General features: G+C 34.7%; 3 non-coding genes across 3 annotated transcripts; all 3 read left to right on the forward strand.

Moving 5' to 3' along the window:
• The first annotated feature begins 3,776 nt into the window (after positions 1–3,776).
• trnaa-ugc (transfer RNA alanine (anticodon UGC)) lies at positions 3,777–3,848 on the forward strand. Its single transcript has one exon. It is a non-coding gene; the product is annotated as a tRNA-Ala (tRNA).
• Positions 3,849–4,810: 962 nt separating this feature from the next.
• On the forward strand, positions 4,811–4,882 carry trnaa-agc (transfer RNA alanine (anticodon AGC)). Its single transcript has one exon. It is a non-coding gene; the product is annotated as a tRNA-Ala (tRNA).
• A 613-nt stretch (positions 4,883–5,495) lies between these two features.
• On the forward strand, positions 5,496–5,567 carry trnaa-agc (transfer RNA alanine (anticodon AGC)). The gene has a single exon. It is a non-coding gene; the product is annotated as a tRNA-Ala (tRNA).
• Positions 5,568–6,992: the final 1,425 nt, after the last annotated feature.

Raw genomic sequence — 6,992 nt, forward strand, 5'->3', positions numbered from 1 at the left:
TGCAAAAAATTTACTGAAATATTAAAACTACTACTGCTACTGATAAATTCACAATTATTGTACATATTTGAAAACAAGATTTTTATGTGAGCTGAATGTACAGCAAGTGTTTAAAAGCATTTCTGCCAAGAAATATCATGACTGCTCACCTACACACCACAGAGTGTTTCCTCTTTGCTGTGCTTTTACAAATTTATTCGAAATACGAAGGTTGCTGTCATTATACGGGGTGGATTAAAGAATGAATAAAGGATTGTTTTATCTCGTTATTATCACATTATAAAAAAGTTTAAAAATAGCAGGAATTAGTGCTGGTCTCGAACGGTCTTGAGGGAAAATCTCGAATTGAAGACAAGATCGAGTCAAAATAATTCCGAGACCTTTAAAATTTGGTCTCAAGACCGAACTTGACTATTATAACACTATCCAGGTGTGTTGCTGTAAATGAGAGGTGTGGATGTAATGTACAGGTGTGATATTGTTCATGTCTGTGCGTGTGTCAGTGAGAGTGCATATTCTGAGTGATTGTTCTTGTACAGTTTTTACCATTGTAATTTATTGAATGTTATTGTATGTTTTATACAGGTAACCAGGGACTACAGATGGAATAAACTAGCTGTTTAACTATACTCTGGTGTAGAACATCTCTGTATTTTATGATTTTAATGTCTCTATACATTTGTCCCTTCAAATAAAGACTAAACTATCATTAGTTGAAAACCATTTCAGTGCCTCATTTTCTTCTTTTAACAGGTTACATTCTCTTTTTGTCTTTGAGGCAAAAAACGTGTCTATTTCAAATGGTACTTTTCTGTAAAATGTGTTCAAAGTAGGATGGAATGTGGTAGGAATGAAGGTGGACTTGGGCTTAAATAATGTTTGTGTAGATTCTGTCTGAATCTGAGAGTGAGAGGCAGCTTGATTGGGGTTAGTGTTGTACCAAACTTTCAGCTGGAGATTGTGATGGAAATGAAACAAGTTTATCTTGGTTTGAAATTCTTTGGTTGTGTTTGTGGAGGCAAAAGTTAGACTTTTAGACAGCACAGAGACATGACTGGGTGTGAGTGGAACACCTGATATGTTAATCACCTGTTCATTCTGGTTTTGCTCCTGGTTTATCTGCCATGACTTTGAGAAATGTACTTCTCTCCTTTTTTGTAGCTTTTCTTTTACAGCTTTTCTGAGCTCTAATTTAATACATGTTTAGAAAATCTCTATGTATCAATCCTGTATAATGCATTTTTCATGTTCTTAAACATCACTGAATGAACAGCTCTACAGATTTTAATTGTAAATGTGTAACATTTCACTTGGTCATGTGACCTGTTGAAAATCTTTAAAGGAAGTTGCTTGGCAGCCATTTTGTTACTGCCCTGATGAAGGCCTGTTAGGCTGAAACATGTTGACATGGTTTTTATGATTAAATAGTCCTGATGGAATAAAGGCTTTTTAACTACAGTCTCTCTGAGTGCCTCAGATCTTTTTGAAACTCTAAGTTGGATCCCCAAACTGAAGAGCACCATGGAGACAACACATTTTTCAAACAATTTTCTAACACAAGAAACCCATGCAGCACAACAGTTTTTTAACTTTATTGTTTACTTTCACTTTGTCAAATATACATCTGGGGGGTATTACACAAAAGTCGGATAAATACATCCAGGATAAAGGAGAATGCAGGGTTAGACAAAGTCTGGTCTGCACTATCTTGGATAAATTGATTGCATGTTTGCCGTGGCAGGATAAAGAGACGATGTTTATTTCTTTTCTTTATTGCAAACAAAATATACCAACCAGTATGGTTAAAATAAAACACATCTAAACAACACTAAGAAAAATACATAGGCACATTAAAAAGAAATTAGGCAGTTGACTTAATAACTTTTAAATTTCATTATTCATATCATTTTAAAGAAAGATTAAAGGTCTTTGACTAGTTTGGATCCAATAAATTTTAGGGATTTAATGTAAAGTTGACATTAATTTAGGAGAAACATTCAAACGGTCTTTGAATAATTTGGCTCAGATTAGTAAGACATTTACCATTAGCTCTAAATCCATACGGAAACGTACGTTTTCCCGACCTTTTCTACATAAGCGTAATGTGCCTATGTGTGTGTGCTGTGCCAGGATGGCCAAGTGATATATGGATATATCATTTTAACATATTTAACATGGCAAATTCCACCATTGAAAATACATATACGAAAATAATAAACATTTTAGGGTATTTCCTGGGTTAGGGTTAGTGATAGGGTTAGGGTTCAAATAAAAGGGTTAGCGGAGTTGCTTAAAATAAAACTGTCACGATGGGGTTTTATTTTGGAGGGCAGGCAGGAGATCTTGGACTCCCTTCCGGCAGCTTTCTCCTGCTGATTGGCCTCCAGCTGCAATTGATTAAACTGCTGAGTATAAATGTGGAGGCTTGGGTTCACTTCAGTGCTGGGACATTACATGTGCTGTGACTATGGGTCTGTTGGTTACCAGTAATTCCTGGATAGAGTTTTGGACATTCTCGTTTACCCTCACTTCTTGGTTTTGCTTTTTGTGTTTTTTTTGTTTGCATCTGCCTCCCTGGACTTACTATGCCTGTAGTGAAAATAAATACTGGTATGATACACTTGAGCTCCGCCTCCGTCCCTGCATTTGGGTCTGCACCCACACATGCCATTGACAAAAACAGAACTTTAAGTCACATGGTGCCCTATCGTCACCTAAACTGGCCAATGAGGGGCCCTCCATATGAATAGAGGATTCATATGTTTCTGTATGAATAGCCATGGCCTACATTAAACATAAAGGGCCTCTGACAAAAAGACATAAGAATAAAAAAAAGAGAAGTCATTATTTTCTGGGATTTTGTTAGTACTCATTGGTTTTTAGGATTTACCATTGGTTTCTATTCTCGCAACTTCTCTGTGGTCATGACTTGAGAGCACTCGTAGTAAGATAAGAGAAAACCTCACAGCCTTTTAAATGAATGTCCAATGCATTAAACACAAGTTTTAAATTTAGGAAACAAAAACAACACATATTGTCTAACTGGCATTATTAATTTATTTTTGTATTAATTGATCCCTTTTTAATTTGTGATTTTAAAAAATCCCATTGATACCTGAACCCAGTCAAGGCTATAAAATCCCTGGGGTTCTTATGTGGGTCAACATATAAACAGTGTATTTCCTGCTTCTAGATGTGTTGGCAACCCAGGCCTTAACAAGCGAGCACAGATCCATTGACATGTGTTGCTTTTGAGCCGTTTTAGATGCCACGTTCCATGTGCTTCGGCAATATTCTCTTAAGATTTTAAGTTTTTTTTTTACAAAATTTCATTTAATTTTCATTCATTTGGTTTTTTTGGAGATCATAGGTCTATGAAGTGATTTAAGTGTGCACATCATATTTAGACTAGTTTTTAGAGTCTTTTGATAACCTTTTCTCAGACAAAAAAAAAAAAAACTCTAACTTTTTTAAAGTCTTATACCTTTACTTTCGATTTTGGGCATTTACAACTTTTTTCTCATTTTTTTTTCTCATTTTTAATTAAGCCACTTAACTCATTTTTCATTCCCTTCTGCATTTTAATTCCAGTTTAAGTGTGCACATCATATTTAGACTATTTTTTTAGAATCTTTTGATAGCCTTTTCTCAGAAAAAAAAAAAAAAATCCAAATTTTTTCAAGTCTTTTGCCTTATTATTACCTTAAGTCCAATTTTGGGCATTTGCAACTTTTTGCTCATTTTTTTTTTTTTTCTCATTTTTTAACAAGCCAAAAGGGGATGTAGCTCAGTGGTAGAGTGTGTGCTTTGCATGTACGAGGCCCCAGGTTCAATCCCTGGCATCTCCAACAAACAAATGCTTAATATAGTCATGGTCTATCACTTCTTTCTAATTAGATGTTTGTCAATTTTTCTCTTTTTTTATGCCATTCTGCATTTTAATCCCAGTTTAAGTGTGCATGTCATATTTAAAGAAATGTTTAGGGTCTTTTGAAAATCCTTTCTCAGAAAAAAAAAGAAAACTCCAAATTTTTTCAAGTCTTATGACATTCTATATTACCTTACCTCCGATCTTGGGCATTTGCAACTTTTTTCTCATTTTTTTTCTTCTCATTTTTTGTGAAGACAACAGGGGATGTAGCTCAGTGGTAGAGTGCATGCTTCGCATGTATGAGGCCCCATACTCAATCCCTGGCATTTCCAAGATTCAAAAACTCATGAATTGTGATATTCCATCCCTTCTTTCCACAATGGGAGTTTGTCACATTTTTCATGCCCTTCTGCATTTTAATTCCATTTTAAGTGTGCATGCACATCATATTTAGACTAGTTTTTAGGGTCTTTTCTCAGAAAAAAAAAAAATAATCCAAATTTGTTCAAGTCTTATGCCTTATTATTACCTTAAGTCCAATTTTGGGCATTTGCAACTTAATTCATATTTATTTTTTTTTTCCTCAATTTTAATAAAGACTACAGGGGATGTAGTTTAGTGGTAGAGTGCATGCTTAGCATGTATGAGGCCCCAGGTTCAATCCCTGGCATCTCCAAGAATCATTGGATTGTGAAGTTCCATACCTTCTTTCTGAAATGGGTGTTTGTCACATTTTTCTCATTTTTCATGCCCTTCTGCATTTTAATTCCAGTTTAAGTGTGCACATCAAATTTAGACTAGTTTTTAGGGTCTTTTCTCAGAAAAAAAAAAATCCAAATTTGTTCAAGTCTTATGCCTTATTATTACCTTAAGTCCAATTTTTGGCATTTGCAACTTAATTCACATTTTTTTTTTTTTTCATTTTTTGTGAACATAATTGGGGTTGTAGCTCAGTGGTAGAGTGCATGCTTAGCATGTATGAGGCCCCAGGTTCAATCCCTGGCATCTCCATGGAACAAAAACGCATGGATTGTCAAGTTCTATGCCTTCTTTCTGCAATGGGTATTTGTCATATTTTTCATGCCCTTCTGCATTTTAATTCCAGTTTAAGTGTGCACATCATATTTAGACTAGTTTTTAGGGTCTTTTCTCAGAAAAAAAAATATCCAAATTTGTTCAAGTCTTATGCCTTATTATTACCTTAAGTCCAATTGTGGGCATTTGCAACTTAATTCACATTTTTTTTTTTTTCATTTTTTTTTTTCTCATTTTTGTATAGACAACAGGGGATGTAGCTCAGTGGTAGAGTGCATGCTTAGCATGTATGAGGCCCCAGGTTTAATCCCTGGCATCTCCAAGAATCATTAACTCATGGATTGTGAAGTTCCATACCTTCTGTCTGAAATGGGTGTTTGTCACTTATTTCTCATTTTTCATGCCCTTCTGCATTTTAATTCCAGTTTAAGTGTGTACATCATATTCAGACTAGTTTTTAGGGTCTTTTCTCAGAAAAAAAAAATCCAAATTTGTTCAAGTCTTATGCCTTATTATTAACTTAAGTCCAATTTTGGGCATTTGCAACTTAATTCACATTTTTTTTTTCTCATTTTTTGTAAACATAATTGGGGATGTAGCTCAGTGGTAGAGCGCATGCTTAGCATGTATGAGGCCCCAGGTTCAATCCCTGGCATCTCCAAGATTCAAAAACTCATGGATTGTGAAGTTCCATGCCTTCTTTCTAAAATGGGAGTTTGTCACATTTTTCATGCCCTTCTGCATTTTAATTCCATTTTAAGTGTGCACATCATATTTAGACTAGTTTTTAGGGTCTTTTCTCAGAAAAAAAAAAAAATCCAAATTTGTTCAAGTCTTATGCCTTATTATTACCTTAAGTCCAATTTTGGGCATTTGCAACTTAATTCACATTTTTTTTTTCTCATTTTTTGTAAAGACAACAGGGGACGTAGCTCAGTGGTAGAGTGCATGCTTAGCATGTATGAGGCCCCAGTTTCAATCCCTGGCATCTCCAAGAATCATTAACTCATGGATTGTGAAGTTCCATACCTTCTTTCTGAAATGGGTGTTTGTCACATTTTTCATGCCCTTCTGCATTTTATTTCCAGTTTATGTGTGCACATCATATTTAGACTAGTTTTTAGAGTCTTTTGATAGCCTTTTCTCAGAAAAAAAAAAAATCCAAATTTGTTCAAGTCTTATGCCTTATTATTACCTTAAGTCCAGTTTTGGGCATTCGCAACTTTTTTCTCATTTTTTTTCTCATTTTCATACACAAAGACAGGGGATGTAGCTCAGTGGTAGAGCTCATGCTTAGCATGTATGAGGCCCCAGGTTCAATCACTGGCAGCTCCATGGAACAAAAACGCATGGATTGTCACATTCTAAGGCTTCTTTCTGCAATGGGTGTTTGTCATATATTTCTCATTTTTCATGCCCTTCTGCATTTTATTTCCAGTTTAAAACTCTGAATACTTAGGCATTGCTTTTCTTGTGAATCCAGGCTGTTCCATAATTTCACTCCACATACTGACAGACGTATAATTCTCATTGCATCATGGTCCACAAAATGTTTAGCTTTTTTCATAATTGACAGGCTTTTTGAAAATTTGCTTTTTCTGTCTGATGTTGGCTTTTCATGTCAGTTTATTGTCAATTATTACCCCAAGAAATTTATTTTCAGGAACATTTTCTTGTTGAATATCATCTATTTTTATTTTTGGGTTATCTTTAATTACCAAATATCCATACTTTGTTTTATTTATGTTTACAATTAATTTATTACGATCTATTAACAAGGGGATGAAGTTACGCTCCAAAGTTGGGTTAAATTACTGTGTCTTGCATTGTTGTTAGTGAGGATATTTCAGAACAAGTGTGTTCAAGCACACAGGTTGTGAAGGTTCAGGTATTTGAATATATTTATATACACACCAGGGTTTTTCAATATTGGGGTCGTGACCCAATGTGGGGTCGCCTGAAGCGTGTAGTGATAGTAATTATTGTTTTTATTTATCTATTTTTGCACAATTTAAAAAACAATACATAACATCAGAGAAATAGACATGCAGTGTAAGAAGAAGCTGAAAGAGCTTAAAAATGTATT

Source organism: Gouania willdenowi, chromosome 21, assembly GCF_900634775.1.
Source record: "Gouania willdenowi chromosome 21, fGouWil2.1, whole genome shotgun sequence".
In the NCBI taxonomy this organism is placed as follows: Eukaryota; Metazoa; Chordata; class Actinopteri; order Blenniiformes; family Gobiesocidae; genus Gouania; species Gouania willdenowi.